This window comes from Centrocercus urophasianus, unplaced genomic scaffold, assembly GCF_019232065.1.
Source record: "Centrocercus urophasianus isolate 14NV4802_14NV808 unplaced genomic scaffold, USGS_Curo_1.0 seq_15, whole genome shotgun sequence".
Classification (NCBI taxonomy): Eukaryota; Metazoa; Chordata; class Aves; order Galliformes; family Phasianidae; genus Centrocercus; species Centrocercus urophasianus.
This window is the reverse complement of record NW_024884697.1, coordinates 14,995,124-15,014,925: the sequence shown is the minus strand read 5'-3', so window position 1 is coordinate 15,014,925 and position 19,802 is coordinate 14,995,124. Positions and strand designations below refer to the sequence as shown.

Here is a 19,802-nt window from a genome sequence, read left to right as displayed (position 1 = left end):
TATTCTTGCAGTGTGTATGACAAAATATACATATATACACCTATATACAGAGTGTGCGTTCCTGGGAAGGTTCGTCTATACCATAAGTGATCTAAACTTACCAGAGATCTTCCCCAAGTTAAGTAGGACTCCCAAAAAGAACTATGAAAGCGGAGATCATAAAATAAAAATAGTATTACACAATTCTAATGCAGAAACAACACTCGATTCCCACAATTCCCCCCTTCTTCTTTTTTATACATTGTTGATCTCTGCAACCCCCCCCCCTTTTTTTTTTTAAGGTGTACTCTTATAGACAGCTCCCTCATCTACACTTTCTTTATCTCCCATCTCCTCTAATACCATCATTTTATCCAAATATAGCAGCTCCATTGGTGTTTGCGTCAATAGTGTTCTCTCTATCAATCACTCTACCAGTCCCCTCACAAAGGGGATAACACAGCAACCAGATCATAAAGATCATAAAATAAAAATAATATTGTACAATGCTAATGCAGAAACAACACTTGATTCCCACAATGTCCAGTGAGAAGAGGAAGGCCTCCAGCTCAGAGGAGCCAGGTGAGAGCACAGCATCCCTGCGCACAGCTCCCAGCACTGGACAGAGGGGTGCTGGGGCTCTGCCTGCGGTTGAGAGCTGAGAGCTGAGAGGGGAGGAAGGGGCAGGCAGGAGCTCCCAGACAGGCATGGGGCAGGGCCCCTCTGCTCCTTGGCAAGGGGGCCCAGCGTGGGCTGTGACTGCCTTGGGCCTGCCGTGGCCCCTTCCCCTCCACCGCCTCCAGCCAGCATGGCAGGCACAGAGCAGGACCCTGGGGACAGCCCTCAGGGACGCCTGGCCCCACCAGGCGCTCACCGCTACTGGCATTTGCTCTCTCCTCAACAGTGTGCGTGCTGTGTGGCCGGGCAGACGATGACCCGGACATCTTTGGGCGCACTATTGGCGACGCTCTCGTGACTGTCCACGAGTTCTGCTTGGTGAGTTCCCCCAGCGGTGATCCCATCTGCTTCCAGCCGGGATGCGCCCTTCCTTCCTGTCCTCATGACTCCCTGCTCTTTTCTCTCCTCCAGGTTTTTGCCCACATCGCTTTGGAAGAAAGACCCCCAGAGGAGGAATCTACGGGCATTGACCTTGCTGCCCTCACGCGCAAGGCCAAGCAGGCAAACAAGGAGGTGAGGACCTGAACGCAGCAGGCAGATCTGTGCGAGGAGGGGCTCACACCAGCTTAGTCCGGACCCAAGGAAAGCAATCACGGCCTTCCAACCGCCTCCGCGACAAAGGCCTGCCCATAGGGGATCAGCCCTGTCCACCAAGCTGCTTTGTAGAGGGTGACCCAGAAGTGCCCACATCCTGTGCCCTGCCCAAAGGTGCGCGGCTGGCTGTGGAGGTCCTGTGCCTGCTGCTGATGGGGCTGTTCTGCTTTTTCCAGCAATGCTGTGTCTGCGGCGAGAGGGGGGCTGCCATCACATGTGCAGAGAGCGGCTGTGCACGCAGCTTCCATCTGCCCTGCGCTGCAGACGGAGAATGCATCACACAGCATTTTGGAGAGCACAGGTAAGGGCTCCCAGCACAGGTAGGAGCTCCCAGTAGCCAAGCCAGGGGGGAATCCACAAGGTCGCCTCCCAGCAGCCTGCCAGAGCCAGGGCCTGGGGCTCCTCCCTGCTCCTCCCCCGTCCTCACAGCACTTCTCACTGCGCCCACCCACCCCTTCCGTCTTCCCCCAGGTCCTTCTGTTGGGAGCACCGCCCTCGACAGACAGCGGTGACAACTCCAGCAGAAGACACCATCTGCATCATCTGCCAGGAGACCGTGAGGGGCAGCTTGGACTATCACACCATGGTGTGCCCCATGTGCACACGTGCCTGGTTCCACCGGGGTTGCGTCCAGGTGGGAGCCCTCTCCTCACCCTGCAGGCGTGCTTAGTGCCCACCAACACCAGGCACTGCTCACGCTCACCCTGCTTGTGCTTCTCCTGCAGAAACAGGCATTGAATGCGGGCACGACGTGCTTCCGGTGCCCCAGTTGCAGAGACGACGCAGTATTCTGTGCCGTAATGTCTACCATGGGAATCCGAATCCCAGCCAGGTTGGTGTCCTCCTGTCCAAGCATGCAGATGAGAGGGTGCAAGCGCCGGGCCTGCCCAGCCACTGTCTCGGCAGGCCTGGCCCTTTGCTGTCTCATGAAGCCTCAGCTTCATGAAGAAGCTATAAAATGGCGTTGGGGTGGATGAGATGGGATAACCTTAGACCTGATGCTGGGGACGCTGGGGGCTTATCAGTTTCCCTCCCTTCTCTTGTAGAAGACCAACATGGGACGACGATGATTCCTATGAATCCCTCCTCCAGAGGCACCAGCGCTGCGATGCCAGGTGGTGCCTTTACCCTGGAGGCAGAGAGCAGGCAGACAGAAGGGGGTGAGTTACCACAGCAGCTCGCTGAGGCTCCACGGGGGATCTCAGCCTCAGCACAGGCTGGGGGAGCAAGGGCGGAGCGCCAGAGATGTGCTGTGCCAGGGACTCCCTCGCTTGCTCACTTGGTCCTCACAGCCACAACCCCTTTGCTTCCCCAGGCCCTGGCAGCTGATCCTGTGCAGCTCCTGCACTGCTGAGGGCACTCACCGACAGTGCTCCCCCTTGAGCAACACAGCAGCCACGTGGGAGTGCGACAGCTGTGCTGGCCTGGGTACCGGTAAGAGGCAATCAGCCGCACCGCGCTGGGGCCAGGCAAGGCCTGGCAGCAGGTGCTCAGGGCAGCTTTGCCAGAGTCTCTCTGCCCCAGGAGGGATGGTTGGAAGGGGCCTCAAGGATCACGAGGCTCCAACCGCCCCGACAAAGGTGCGGCCACAAACCTCCCCATTTACCAGATTGCCCAGGGCCGCATGCAACCTGGCTTTGAACACCTCCAGGATGGACGGGGCATCCACAACCTCTCTAGGCAGCCTGTTACAGTACTTCACCACTCCCATAGTAAAGAACTTCCCACTGACATCCAACCTAAATTTTCCCTCCTTTCATTTAATACCATTTCCCCTTGTCCTGCTGTTAACTTGCCTTTGAAGGAATTGATCCTCCTCCTGTTTCTAAGTTCCCTTTAGGTACTTAAAGGATGGTATGAGGTCAGTTTGCAGCCTTCCTTTCTCCAGTCTGAACAATTCCATCTCCCCCAGCCTGTCTCCAGAGTATGGAGGGACAATCACCTCCCTGTCCCTGCTGGCTTCTCCTCTTCTGATGAAGTCCGGGATGCCATTAGTATTCAAGCTGCAGGAGGCAGAACAGTGCATAGAATCATGTGGTGAATTCTGTATGACAAACTTGGCATCTTGTGTTTGAAAAGGTCTTGATAATTATGCAGCTGATCTATACCATCAAGATGTTACTCATATTTCATAGCAGTAGGTATATACACTTTTACAAATCTATGTTTCAGAACCAGGATTAATAAAATACTGATAGTCTTCTCGCTAGTGTTCCTCAATATGAAAATTTCACATAACAATGTACAACAGCAGGTATTTCAAATGAATGAAAGAGCTACGAACCTGTTGGATATTGAGTGAAAACTTTAAATATTCACTTTTTTGAGTACACAGCAAAATAATTCAGTTTTTATTGCCACAGTGGAGAATATGCTCTTTAAAAACTGAAGACAAATTTTACTACAGAGAAATGGAAAAAACCAAACCAAAACAAAAAAATGCCACCATAAACTCAGGCATGATCATAATTTGTTAAAAATCTATGAGATACATTGAATATAAAACATGAAATACACGAAATTGAGTCTTATGTCTAGAGAAAAAAAATACATAGTGACAAAATACACTAACGTAATCACATTCTGTACTGGTTTTTGTTTTTCTGGTTGGGGTTGAGAGATTTGTTAAAAAAAAAATCTACTATATAAGTAATTTTGCAGGTGTTTTTTAAAAAATAAATGATGTCAAGACTGGCTTTGGTATCAAAATTCTTTGCTGAAAACTGAATTTCCCACAGTTTCATAAAAAGGCATTTTCTTGAATCTCTCAGGTATAAGTTGGAGTTCACACATGTGCTTGTGGTCATAGAATCATAGAATCATAGAATGGCTTGGGTTGAAAGGGAACCCAAGGATCATCAGGTTCCAGCTCCACTGACCAGGCAGAGTTGCCAGCCTCTAGATCAAGTACCAGATCAGATTGCCCAGGGTCCCATCCAACCTGGATTCTATTACCTCCATGGGCAGGGTATCCACAGCCTCTCTGGGCAACCTATTCCAGCATTTCTCCACCCTCTCAGCAACAAACTTCCACCTAACATCTAATCTAAATCTCCCTTCCTTTAGTTTTAGATGATTTCCATTGTCCTATTACAATCTATCCTTGTAAAAAGTTGATTTCCCTTGTGTTTATAAACTTTCTTTAAATACAGGAAGGCTGCAAAGATGTGTCCCCAAAGCTTTCATTTTTCCAGGCTGAACAGGACCAGTTCCTTCAGCCTATCTTCACAGGAGAGATGCTCCAGCCCTTGGACTGTCTTTGTGGTCCTCCTTTGGACCCACTCCAACAACTCCACATCTTTCCTTTGTTGGAGGCTCCAGACTTTGACACAGACTTTGATGGGTCCTCACAAGGGAAGAATAGAGGGGGACAACAACCTCCCTGTCCTTGCTGGCCACATCTCTTCTGATGTAACCCAGGATACCATTGGCCTTCTGAGCTGCGAGCACACATTTCTGGCTCATGTTAAATTTTTCAATAACCTGGACCTCTAAGTCCTTCTCATCAGGTTGCTCCCAGAGAGTTCTTCTCCCAGTCTGTATACATATCTGGGATTGCCTTAATCCAAGTGCAAAACCTGTGACTTTGCTTTGTTGAACCTCATTAGGTTCAAAGGTTTAAAGGCCCACCTTTCAAGTTCATCAAGGTCTTTCTGGATGGCATTTCTTCCTTCTGCTGCATCAGCTGCACCACTCAGTTTGGTGTCATCAGCAAACTTGTTGAGGGTGTGCTCAATCCCATCATCTACATCACTGATAAAGATGTTAAAGAGTACCAGACCCAAGGTGGACCCCAGAGAAACACTACTCATTACCAACCACTAACCTGGACATAGAACCTTTACATTGAGCAATTTAGCAGAGGAGGTACACTTTCTTAGGCCTGTCTCTTCTGACCTATGTACCTGTAGAATCCCTTCTTGCTGTTTTTAACATCCCTGACCAAGTTCAGCTCCATCTGTGCCCTGGATTTCCTAATCCCTTTCTCTACATGTCCAGACAGAACCCCTGTATTTTTTCCCAGGTGACACGCCTGTACTTCCACAGTCTGTACTTGACCTTCTTTTCTCTCAGTCTGACCAGCAGGTCCTTTCCAATCCATGCTGGTTTCCTGCCTCCCCTGTCTGCTTTCTTATTCCGAGGGATGGAGAGCACTTTTGCCCTCAGAAAGGCATCCTTAAGAGTAGCCAGCTTTATTCCACTCCTTTGTCTCTAAGGACTTCTTCCCAGGAGATTTCATTCAACCTGAAGTTCACTTTGTTGAAGTTCAGGGTCTTGACTCCACTCTTTGCCAGGTCCACAGTCCTTGAGATCACAAACTTGACCAGGGTATGGTCTCTGCAATTAAGCAAAAAATACTTATAGACTGTTTCAAAAATTGTGGTTCCTCTCCAGCTCCAATCACAAATCAGACTACATCATCTGATGCTAAAGTTCTCGGTATTTTTAATTGGTCTGCATTTATCTACAGGATGAATATATTCATCTCTAAGAAAGTGGTAATATTCAGTGATCGGACATTCTCTTACATGAGAATCTTACAGGTGGTGAAGTGGAGGTTCGTATGCAATAAGAGAGCATTGTCCTGCATCATACAGGTTTTTTTTCTGTCTTTTGCAGAACTTTTTATCCCTGGCAAATTGGGAGTAGTGAGAACAAGCAGGAGGCAGAGCTGACCCTTCACTGCTCTATAGCTGCAATGAAATGACAGGAAAAAGATGCAAGGAAACAAAAGGATCAATCCTGAAAGGAGCAAAGATTCTGATGAAGTTATTGACTGCTACTATCAACTCCTGTGAATGTCAGCTACAAGTGATGGTGCAGGGAGAGATCTGAGTCTAACAAAACAATAGGAAATATTTCCTAGGAAGTAAACATCTTTGTAAAAAGGCAAATAGCTTGCAGGATGGAAAAGGACATGATATTTTGAGAACAATAATGCAATTATAAGAGACACTAATAAATATCATTAAGTTGATAGGTGTGAAATGAAACATATTCAGGACTCACAATAGTAGCTTATTTATACATACAATACAAGAGGTGTGTCCCTCTGGAAGATCACTAATTATTAATAAACTCTAGCTGATTCTGTCTACAACATCCAAAATCCAAGGGCACTAATTTAAATAAAAACAAACAAACAAAAAATTCTTTCTTACGTGAAGCAGGTATAAAGTGATAAAGGATGTGATTCACCTTTCCTCTTACATCACCTCTTCCCACACACAGATTCTAATGAGTGCACTGCTTGCATTGAAAAAAAGACTCATGTTCAATGGCTTTATAGGGCAGATAACGTAGATGAATTTTACACCTAGCTATGCCACACAGTATCTTTTCCATGACATTCTCTGGTATGTGTCTTTAAACTTCAGAGCACATCATTTGAAAAGTGGAAAAATTCATTGCAATCTAGAATTTAAAAGGGAGAGGTGCTGAAGGAAAGAATCCAGCTGTGAGTTTCAATCATGTCTAGATTCAATAATTCATGTGACAATTCATTTGAAAATAATTCACTGTATTAAAGGAGGTAAGGTAAGCATCAGGGCCTTTCTTCTCTGTGTCTCTCATCTTTACCACTCAAGGCAGTGAGTCACTTCTATGAATAGAATAGGACGTGGATTAAGACCATGGTGAGCTTGGTTTCTAGAATGGAACAGAAGAAAAAGCACTTGTAAATAGATCATTTTGTAAGAGGGCCTCAGGTTACTCCCCTTTCTGTCAAACTAGAGAGTGTCTCAAAATATGACAACTTCACCCAGCTGGTTGGGTTTCACTGGCCTGTAAATGACATACTGCAACCCTCTGACTATAAGGGACACACAGAAAGATGTCAGTCCTTGCTTGTGACTTAGATGAATTTGAGTCCTCTCAGTATTTGCAATGAGATGTGTTAGGAAGCTAACATGATGGATTATTTTGAGTCTGGCAAATAGAAGATGGTGTAAAACTGTTGCCTTCACTTGAAAAATGAAATACAAGTTCTTTATCTAGAGAACAATTTAGTTTAAATCTCATACCAATATTAGTTGTGACTACTCCTAATCAAACCTCCCACTGGCTACAAATAAATCTGTGATTTCAGCAGACTGCGTATGCCTTCCTACAGACAGTATTCTAGATGGAATCCACTTGTAATTGCTGAATGTTTTGGGCATCTTGAATTTCTAATTCTTACCAGCTTGAGAAAGCTTAAAAGCAAGATATTCCATTTTTAGAGATATATAATGGGACTCATGTGGGAGCAACAATCAGGAATTAGTACATAATGATAATTTTAGTCATTTAGGATTATTTATTGTGGTAAAAATCCTAGCCAAATAATCCTACTGTTTCCAGATAGATTAATCTCAACTAATTCGCTATGTACTTACCCATTTTCTGTACCTCTCAACTAACTACTGTCTAGTGATATGAATAGGTGTAAAATATTATTCTGTTAACACCAGTGTCTCAAAGCTTGTCGGGGACCCAGATGGACTTCTTCAAGTCCAGGCAAGTCCTGGGCAGGGATTGAAAAATCCTTTGCCTGGAGAACTTTGATGAACAAGTTCTGGGCGAGGGTTGTGAAATCCTCTGTCTGAGGTACACAGATGTACAAGGCCAGGGCAAGGAGAGAGAGATAAGCTGCAGCTTAATAGCTGTGACTTTTGTGTGGACTTATCTCAGGATGATGGGGAGGGGGGGCACTCACATGACTCTCAGGGGGTACTCACAGGACTCTTGGTTAAACGCCCAGGGATGTCAAGTAAGCAGGAGAACAAGTAGGACAAAAGAGGAATCGAAAACCATGAGGACAGGTGTCTGTCATCAAATTCCTCACTACGGAATTCCTGCATGCTGACAGACTCTCCTGGGCCTGCTGCCTGAGCGCTGCTGCTCCCCCCCGGATTGGCTCTGCGACTGCCTCCTGCTACCCACTTGCTGCCCAAAGCCGCCACGCTGCTGCTCCCTTCCCCCTCGCTGGTTTTGCCTCGGACCTTCAAACGTCGTGCAACGGGACGCTGCTGGATCCTGGTGGTGAGTATCCCCGCTTTACGCAATTCTTGCATTTTTTTCTATCGCCTTCCTTCCCTTCCCCGTCTCCCTGATTAGGATTTGTAATAAACAGGTTGCACTAACATATGAACCATTGTTTCTTAATCTCACGCCGAGTATACAGATATTAAAAGAACCTCATCTCCTTCCTATAAATTGGAGCAAGACAGTAGGCTCTAGTATAATCAGTGGAGATAAGATGGATAAACTTAGGGAATAATATCCAAGAAATTTCATACCTTAATTTACAGAGGAAATGAGACTGCAGTAGAATGTCTAGTTTCTCACCCCTCTTCCTCCTCAAAAGAGGGGAAAACACGAGGCTCAAGGGTTGAGATAAGGACAGGGAGATCACAAACCAGTTACTACCATGAGAAAAGCAGACTCAGCATAGGCTGAATAAAGCAATGTATTGCCTACTGATAATCGACTATATCAGTGAGAAACTAAAAACACACTAAAAACACCTTCCCTCATTCCATCCTTCCCTTTCCCTCCTCAAGCAGTGCAAGGGAATGGGGGTTGTAGTCAGTCTGTAATGCTTTGGCTTTTCTGCTCCTTCATCTGTACACTCTTCCCATTCTCCTGCATGGGGTCCCTCCCATGGGATGCTGTCCTTTCCATACTGATCCTCCATGGATTTCCCACATACTTCAGGTCTTCAGTTGCTCTATTTTGTGTCCACACCATGGAATCCATCCTTCAGAAATGAACTGCTGCAGCATGGGTCTCCTATGGGCAGCAGCTCCCTTAAACCTCCAGCTCCACCACATGCTCATCTTCACCGGCTACAGCTCCAGAATGGGCCCTGCTCCTGCAGAGGTTCTCCACGGGCTGTACCTCCTTGAGGCCACATCCTCTGCTGCACTGTGGTGTCCTCCATAGCTGCATATGGAGATCTGCTCCAAGTGGTGCTCATGGGCTTCTGAGGTCAGCCTGCTCCACCATGGTCCTCTTCTAGGATATGGGGAACTTCTGCTCCTCGCCTGGAGCACCTCCTTCTGCAGTAAACTTAGTGTCTGCAGGGCTGCCTCTTCAACCTGTTCTCTCACCCCTCTCCCATCTATTGTTGCACAACAGCTTTTCCATTTCTTAAATCTGTCCCAGAGGCACAACCAGCATCACTCATTGTCTCAGCTCTGACCAGCAGTGGGTACTTTTTGAAGCCATCTGGAGCTGGCCCTGATCTGACATGGGGCAGCTGCTGAGTTCTGCTCAGAGATCAGTTCTGCAGCCTCTCACCCATTATCAAAACTTCCCTACATGCGCCCAATAAAAAAATCTGTTAATACATAAATTCTTCTAATATATTCTTTCCTTTTATATCTACACTGATTTATTTTTTTTTCAAGAGTTGAATATAACAAAAAGGTTAGCATTTTAAGCATATTAAATAGTAAATGATCTGTTTCTTAAAGCTATGCTGCAACACTGAAATTTTTCAGGAGTAATTAGAAAAAGCAACTCTTCTTCCAGGTTATCATGGTATTGGTACCTTTTTTTTTTTCAGCTTGAAAAATAATTATCAGTTATGGAAACTTCTTGAAACTCTTTCTTTCTTCATACGAATGTAATTTCTTTCACCTTTCATTTTACCAAAGGGATTTGAGAATGCACTACTGAACATACCTTATCATTTTGCTATTTTGGTTTTCCTGTGAATTAAAGGCAGTAAAAAGATATGCTATTTTAAACTTGGTATCTCATACTTATAATTATTTAATCATTTTACTTAGATACATGATTAATTACAAATTTTTATTTGAATCCATGACTCCCTTAATCTTTTCCAAAAAGTTAATCTATGTTCTCCTTGGATTTGGGAGAGAAAAAGTTGGGATTTTTGTCTTTTGTGATTCATCAAATCTATTTAAAATGCCAATGTTACTAAGAGATGTATCATTTCCCAATGCCATTGACCATATTAACTCGGTTGACTCGTTCAGATATAGATGTCTGAATCACAGATGCTTTCAGTGTTCATTACAAAAATAGCAAACCATCGCCTAATGTGTGTATTTGGCGTATTAAAACCAGATATAGCCTAACATGTAATTATTCCAATAGTATTGAACAGTAAGATTCTGAAATCACTGTTCCACAGTCTTAGAAAATATTTTAAGCTCTTGTAAATTATATATATATCTAAATGACTGGCCTTTTTGTTTGTTTATAACAACATTTTTGAAATCAACATTTTTATCTTTGATCTGATGCTTTCATTCAACTTCTCTCTTATTTAGAAAAACACCCTTCACGTTGTTCTTCTCAAAAGCCAAAAGCTCAAACCAAATGGAGTTGCTGAGTTTTCCAGGGGCTAAATCAAGTGTATCTCAGCCCTTGATTTGATTCCATCATGTTCATTGAATCTTTTCATTTTCATCCTCTTTAGTTCAAGTCTTTTTGTTTCTGTTTGTTTGTTTGTGTGGTCTATCTCTCCTTTCTATCTTTACATTGACTTTTTGATTTTTTGTTTTCTCACCCTAGTGATTACACTAATATATTCTGATTCCATCTTTGATATCAATTCAGGTATTCATAGTTTTTCTCCCAATTTCTTATGCATGTGAACTACATAAGATTACTTCCCCAATTTTAAATAATCTCCCCAGATCTCACATATTCCCATAGCAATTTCTGAATTCAAATTCAATTTTGGAAATTGCTGTTCATTTACTTTATGAAATAATGTATTTTGTACAGTTACACAGTTAGATGAGACTATGGATGTTATCTACTGGCATAAACAAGATGATGGATACTAAAGTATATTCTAACAGTTCAATAAATAAATTGATGAATAAATAAATAAATGAAAACTAATTCAACCAGAGAGGCTAAGACTGTATTTGCCTACTGTTACTGTAATTGTGATCTTACTGATCTCCTTTTCCTACCACCATCCCCCTTTTTGCATCTCTGTCCTTTTTAACGTTATACTCTTCAGACCTTGTGAGTTGAAGCTGACTTTGATGTTCTGTATTAACCTCATTAGGGTCTATCATATTTTAAGTATTGTTACATAAGAGGTTTCTGACAACTATTAACAAAAATGAGATAGAAATACATGACTGAATATGAGTTTTTCATCAGGAGTATTTTATAACATAAGCAGTAAAAATAATAATTAAAAAAAAGCTTGAAAATAACAGCTTCAGCAAGCAGATGGCTTAAATCATTGAAACAGATTTGCAACATTACGAAAATATTAGAATTAACAGAAGTTAAAATTACTAAACTAATAACATCAGATTATTTAGTTTAAAATATGTTTTCATTAACACATGAACATTGTTATTAATTTATTCTTCAAATTAACAATAACGATAATAAAAATTGCCTCCCATCAGGTCAGTAAATATTCTCTACAAAGTTCTGGATTTCAATAATATGAACTTTGAATACCTCAAGATTTCATATGGTAAAATCTGGGTGCAGTGATCTTTATAAATTATGAATAGATACATACTTATGTATATGTATATATTTACTCATGTGTTTCATCTGAGGAATGAACGGGACAGAATGATACAAATCACCATGAGTTACGTAATGTGTTGTTGCTGATATTTTGTTAAAACTTCAGAAAGTCCTATGGAGTTTTATAATTCCCAGAATACCTGCTGTGCTTTTTCTATCTAGTGATTGATGTACATTTCTAAAATCAAATGCAGGTCTAATTAAATGTCCTTACACAGTCAGTTAAGGATTGGCATTATCTGAATTTTTTGCAAAAATTGAGAAACTGGGCATATTTCAGATTAATTAGTCTGATGATTTGTTATTGCACAATTTGGAAAGCATCACATTACTTTTTTTCATATTACAATGATATTGCCAATTGCCTACAATTGTTTAGGGCTTAATTTGTTGCTGTTTTATTCTTCTTTTACAGTACTACTTCTAAAATGAAATGAAATTGAAAGGACACGGCTTCAGCACAGTTTTCAAATATTTGCCTAAATTGGAGCAGTCAGATAAATATCATGCTGAATCAGAACATGTATTCTCATAGGCTGCTTAAAATCAAAGGTGTTCTTTAAAAAATTCTGTTTTCAAAAAAAAGGTAACAAAAGTAAAAGCAATGTATATTATTAGACACTGTCAGAAACAGTGAGTATCTATTGCAGCCTTGAGAAAATCACTGCACGTTCCTGCTATTTTCCTTGTCCCCTTGCATATAGCAGAAGTGGTCAAGCACATTGTATTGCTGATGATGTCTGAGAATATTGTTACACGTAGGAAAAAATAGTATGATATTTAGCACTTCAGCTTCAACGGTGATTTTCAGAAAATAAAAACAAATCTTTGTGCAAGAAGTTGTAAGTTTGTCAATTTGTGGCACAATCAAAAAAGTCTGAGTAAACCACTGGTGAATATTCCACGTAATTACAAATACAGCACAAGAGTATCAGCATAGAAACAATATCACATTTAAGAGTGAATGAATTTAAATGACTGCTTAATTCACTACTGATTTTGATATCTCCATTGATTATTTTACACTTCCCTGTATTTCTTTCTGGCTTTCTCCCTTGATATAGCTCAGTCATAGCTTTGGATTTTGTATAAATATACAGCTACATACGCACACAGACTCATAACAATGATTCATTCTACCAGTGATGATATTCTTTGTTATGGAAACTAAACAGTCTACTATTTTGAGCACAATTGGTATTTCAACGTTAGCAACCTGAAAAGATAGTCATGCATTCTGTAATTCAGTGCTTTCATACAAAATGGACCCCCACTGGAGATCAGAAACAAAGAGATGTCTGACTAGGACTACAATTTAAAATAATCATGGATTCAGTCTATAGTGATGCCAAGGTGTCATTCAGACTGATCAGTTGCTTTGTTAATCTAGTCATCTAGATACAAAAGCATTTAAACAATTATAATCTCCTAACAAAAAATTAATGAAGGATTAATGTGGAATTAAGCAATATATATGCATTTCAAATAGTCAGTCACAGTTTTTCTACTTAAATATAACTAAGAAGGCCTGAGGCTTTTGTTTTATGCCACTCTGATGGAGATTTGGAACTCCACAAACATTCATCTGAAAGCTGGCTTTTATTTTAAGAACATTTTTAACAGAAACTTCTCTGTATTCCATGCATAGAATTCCATGGTACATATGACAAGAAGTTCTCACTATCAAAAAAACATAAATGGCAGAAAGTAATTTATTCACCAAGCCTTAGTCTGCTACACATGGTAGGTCATTCACCTACATGTATAAAAGTAATGTACCCAAGGTTCTGAGGACATGCATCAATTCTTCCTTCCACTGAGTTGTAGGTTATATCAATGCCAACAACACATTTGCGTTACTTAAACACTGAGTTGAAACCAGATGACAAAAATAAATGAAGTAATTTACTTGGAGGATTTAGAAGGATTTGGAAACAAAGCTGATAAAGAAAGCAGTTGTAAAGCAAAAATAATAATAATAATAAAAAGGAGGGGGGGAGGAGGGGGGGAGAGTAAACTCATCGCATGCTAGTGTCTGAGGAAGAGTTGCATAGCTCAAAGTTGGTGTGATATAAAGCATACGTTGAGTTGCAGAATCATAGAATTAGTTCCTCTGCCTAGGGATGGATAATGAGCTATACTGAGAGCTTATGGATAAGGGTTAAAGAAAAGACTAGTAAGAGTGACACTGAAGTGAGTGTCCACTATAAACTGACTTCTAGTCAATATCACACTACTGTCATCCCACCCTGATAGAGTTTTGAGTCTGAGTGGAGGCCTCATGACAGCCTACAGCTTCCTCACTTTTGGAGCAGAAGGGCAATGCTGATCTCTCCTCTCTGGTGATAGTGGTAGGACCTGAGGGAACAGCAGGGAGCTGTATCAGGGAAGGGTTTGGTTCAGTATTTGGAAAAGGTTCTTCCTCAAGAAGGTGAACAGGTACTGAAACAGGCTCCCCAGGGACGCAGTCATGACACCAAGCATGCCTGAGTTCAAGAAGAATTTGGACAATGCGTTCAGAAATACGGTTTTTATTTTTGGGTGGTCCTGTGTGGAATGAGGAGCTGAACTTGATTATTCTTGTGGGTTCCCTCCAATTGCAATCCATTCTATGATTATATAAACTCACTCAACACCCTTAGGTGCATCTCAACTGGACCCATGGACTTGCATCTTCTCATTTTGCTAGTGATTCTTGACCTTATATTCCTCTAATGTGGGCAATTTTAACTCCTAAAAACTGTCACTAGCATCAGGTATCTTAGAACCTGAGGGCATACTTTAACATTAAACATCTTAAGAGTAAAAATGTCCCTCTAAGAAATAAGAAGGAAAAAAAAATTCCATCAAGAAGACAAACTGGTGCACAGATTGTGTTTATTCTGTGTGATTATACTCTGCCATGTGAGAGCCATCATAGCAGTTAAAGAAGGTGTAAAAAAAAATCACATCCAAAATGAATTTGTGTTTTGGAAGTATGAAAATAAATAAAACTAGTACAATTACTGGACTCACTGCACATCATCCTTATTTTGGCATGAATCTCAATATCTAAATTATGCAAAACAAAGGTAATGACAGAGTTGACAGAACCCGAATCATAGAATTATTTGGGTTGGAAGGAATGTTATAGATCACGTAGCTCCAACACCCTTTCTAGTCACTATATCAGTCTGGCCAGGGCCTCATCCAATCTGGCCTTGAACACCTTCAGGGATGGGGCATCCACAACATATCTGGACAGCCTGTTCCTCTGCCTTACCTTTCTCCCAGTATCTAATCCAAATATCCTCTTTTTTAGTTTAAAAGTGATCTCCCTTGTCATCTCATGATCTGGCCATATAAAAAGTCTATTTCCGTTCTGTTTTCAAGTTCCCCACAGTCTATGTCTTTGATAAAGATGTTAAAGAGCACCAGTCCTGAGACTGACCCCTGGGGGACAGTGCTCATCACCAGCCTCCACCTAGACACAGGATAGTCAGACCGGAGAGTTATTCTGTTCTTCAATACATAAATTTGGATCTACTGATAATTGTAAAGTATACTTTTCACTCTTTTCACAGTTACCTAATTTCTGAATAGATGAAATATGTCAAAAGGATTGGAATAAGACAGATAAATTATGCACTTTAAGTATACTATAATTTGGATACAGATTTTTATCTTCCAGCATTATCTTGCATATTTTTCTCATTGTTTTTTTTAAAAGCTTCTCCAGCATTCTCAAAGGTGACTTAGTTTGGTGCTTAACACATAAACATTATTTTTCAGGAATTAATAAGGTAAATAGAATAATTTTCATTATTATTTACAGAAAAAAAATATACGAGAGCTGCTCCAAAAAGTAATGCCTTCTACTATTTTATTACATTATTCCATAACATCAGGAGCAGATCTTGCTGGTAGAGGTTGAACCTTCCCAATTGTCAACAGTTTAAGGGCTGGTTCAGCCCAGTTCTGTGACTAGCAGGGCAGAGGGATTTCACAAAATCCGTGTCTCTGGAAAAAGGGGAACAGCGGACCCCAAAATAATTAAAAACAGGGGCAACGATCTGAGGAGAAACAAACTAATTTACTAAATATAGTATCGGAATGCAATATAACACACTATAATACAATATGATCAGAATTGAAGCTAATAAATCAAATATAATGAGAGAGAATGTCCGAAAGGTGGATAGGCCTCACCATAACACTGAGGTGAGATGCGCAGTGCAGTTGAGCAGCAGGGAGACGAAAGAAGAGCAGGCGAAAAAGAGCAGATGAAGAAGAGCGCATCAGGTGACCTTGCCAGGAGTTGTATCTCCTCTCCGTGACCGCAGAGTCCCCTGGCGAATGTAGTTCTACTTTTCCTCCAGGCAGGTACCCAGGACTTGAGCATTAACAGTTAAACTCCCAGTGCCCCACGTGATGTTATGAGGTGGAATACTGAAAACCAACAATCACAGAACCATGACGCCAATAATATTCCATTAGATTTTGTTGCCATGTGACAGATGGCAGCAGAAGGGCGGGCTGACCAAATGACATCTGACACGAATGTAAACATGAAGCAAAGGTGTGTGAACAGTTTTTCCATGCAGGGGAAAATAATAATAATAATAATAAAAAATAAAATTGTACTCATTGACGTTCATCAACCTTTGCTGAATGTTTATGTAGACCAAAGAGTGAACGCGAGCACAATGAGGTGGTAGATGGTGTGTTTCAGCAGTGGCGACAGTGATATGAATGATGAGCCGTGTTCCAGATGCCTATGACAGTAGTCTCACTACTAAATGAAGAGCATCACACGAATCCACACAAATTGACAGATTACAAATACAGAACTGTGTGGGGAGCTGAATATTGTTTTCAGTGTAATAGAAATGATGGAGGAATTTGCAGTTTATGCCAGGTGAGTCCCACAGATGCTCACATAGGAACAGAAAGAATACCATATGCAAGTTTGTCAGAACGTATTGAAACAATACAAGGCTAAAGATGTCCGTTTCCTGGAGTGTATCGTTACTGGTGTTTGGAAATGGTGTCGCCACTTAGGGTCAGAGTCAAAATGGCAGTCCACAGAGTGGAGACACTTTCATTGTTCATCAAAGAAAAGGGGTTTTTTTTGTTGTTTGATGTATAAAATGCTGTTTTCCCATAACATAAATGTCTTGAAGGAATGTGAAATTGATATTTTCTAACAAAGTCAGTGTCAAAATGAAACCTTCTGACTTTCTCATCAATAGTGTGAAAACTTTTCGTTTCACTGATGTCAAAATATGTTGTTTCATTTTTATTATTTCATATTCATCTAATATTATGAATATAATAGAATCATGGAGTGGCGTGGATTGAAAAGGACCTCAAAGATCATCTAGTTTCAATCCCCATGCTATGGGCAGGTTCACCAACCACCAGACCAGGCTGCCCAGAGCCACATCCAGCCTGGGTCTTCTAGTACTTCAATATAATTTCAGTCATTGAAAGTGACCATTTCTGTTGCAAATTTCATTGCATTAAAAATGCTAAATTAGATCTCTTTGTTCTAATTTGGAGCAAAAAGAGATACAAATGCAGATGTTCTAAAGTCTTGCTCTATTTATGATAGGCTCATACCTATAAATTTTACAGAAAAAAAAGTAAATGTATTTCCAATGTTTCTTATATTGAAGCATGGAGAGATGCAGCCTTAACATAATTCTCATTTCAGTCTTTCCTATACCCAAATTTCATATTTGCAGTTATACCAGAAATGCCTAGAATTTAGCTTTAGGATATGTCTAGATGTGTATGACTTTAGTAAGGTATGTACACCTGTGGGCTTCCTAAACAATTGTTTCCCAGTGAACTATACTTAAGTACAATCTGCTGGAGAGAGACTAACACCATTCCATTCCAAAACCCCATTAAAAGCAGGGGTTTTGATATCGTTCCAGGAAACCTCATCACTGACAGATTGATAATAGTTCTGGGAATATAGTTCAGCTCCAGTACACTAGGCTTTCCAATACTGTAATGAAATTCCTGGAAGTGCCTTTTTCAGATAGAAGTACTAAATGGAATGGCATAGAAACAGGAAAATGTAAGTAACACAGCTGAAATAAACGTGTTTTTGCAGGTGCCTCAAAGTTCAGGGACACAATACTGAAAATGCAGCTAATCTGCCTTTGAGTCTGTGGTTTATCTTCTAAATGCAAAAATGTATCTGAAAATGAAGGCATTGCAGGTTCATCATCAGTCACAGAAATATTCAAGTCAATAACTTGATTTTTCTATATAGATTAATATCATTTGAGCATCCACATACCTCAAAGGTTTATATACTGCATCCTCACTATGAATAAAATTAAAATAATTCTGCTACTGTGGAGCTAAATCAGAATGAGTTACTAAGCACTTGTCCCTCATTAAAGCAAGGATGTATTCACTGTTCATAGCACCTGTGTTTTGTTTTGGTTTGTTTTTGCTGAAGTTGCATTCACATTGCAGTTCTCATCTGAATCCTATCAAGATCTGATCTAGGACAACTACTACACGTACAACTGCCCCTTTGTGTACCAGATAAGGCTTGAGCCCTCAGATCCCTGAAAAGTGTCTTCATATTTCTAGATTGGACAACCTAACAGTGCTTTCAAGATTAATAATTTTACCATGTTGGCAAAAGTATCTCCTCCTAGCTGAAATAAATTTTAAAAGAACAAATCTGAAAAAATTGTGGTCGGAGTGACAAGCTCACAGATGGAGAGAAAGGATGCTTTGTGCTGTTTGTTGCTGCAGTAAGATATGATGCATTGAAAAATATTAAGCAAAGTGTTACACAGAATTCTGTCGAATAAACAGATTTTAGATTGGCCTGAGAAGTATCCTTAAATGGATTCAACCCAAAAAGTTAAATTCAGAAGAGTTGTCAAGTGTGATAAAGGGAAGCCTGGTAGGAACTATTTGTCTCAGAAAACATACCTCTCTTTGGAGAAGGTGTCCAGAAAAAGATTAATACTTCTATTTTCCTGTTCAGGGAGCAGGAAATCTGAAAAGATGGAAAGGCTTACCATGAGGCAAATGAGAAGAGCTCAAATTACAAAAGTAAGTTGTACCTGTTTTCCCATCCTGTCATCTAACAATGTAATGAACATTATCTGATACTTTCATGCCATTTGAATTTTAAAATCTTTGTGTTTTGCTTTTTCTTTTATTACATGTAACTTCTTTAATGATTATGTCTAAGGTTCAGAACATAAATGTAATATAGATGCATCTGTATCATTCTGGAGGGGGTTTGGTGCCAGGAGCATTTATGAGACCATGCAAACAGTTTTGGCAAAATAAGACCCACAAGTAATTCAGTAACAGAGAGGTAGGCAGTGAAAGCCAGGTTGATTCCAACATATAGCTTTGGTCAGCAATAAGTGAAGAATTAGCTGTTTCTTGAAAAGGTCATCTGTGAAAAACTATGGAGTGTTTATGTTTATTAACTCTTTGAGAATAATCAGACATCTACCTTTTCCTACAAAATGTCATCAACTTTGCCTACTTAATAATCACAGAATCATAGAATGGCATAGCTTGAAGGGAATCTTGAAGACCGTCCAGTTCCTATCCCCCTGCTGTGGACAGGGTTGCCACCCACCAAATCAGGCTGCCCAAGACTCCATCAAATCTGGTCTTGAACACCTCCAGGGACAGACCATCCACAGCTTCTCTGGGCAACCTATTCCACCATTTCACCACTCTCTGAGTAAAATATTTCTCCCTAATAATTAATCTAAATCTCCCCTCTTTTAGTTTAAAGCCATTCCTCCTTGTACTATTATCATCAGACCATGACAAAAGTCAATCTTCCTCCTGTTTATAAGTTCCTTTTAAGTATTGGAATGTCATAATAAGGTCTCCTCAGAGACTTCTTTTCTCCAGGCTGAAGAAGCTCAGCGCCCTCAGCCTGTCTTGTTAGAAGTGCTCCAATCCTCACATCCTCTGTAATAATATCATATCAATTCATAATCACTAATTTTGCAGTCATTGTTGCTGCATGATTTTTTGCTTGTTTG

At 40.9% G+C, this 19,802-nt stretch overlaps 1 pseudogene; it reads left to right on the top strand.

The window, feature by feature from the left end:
* Positions 1-518: 518 nt before the first annotated feature.
* On the top strand, positions 519-9,140 carry LOC122158816 (annotated as a pseudogene).
* The last annotated feature ends 10,662 nt before the right edge of the window (positions 9,141-19,802 follow it).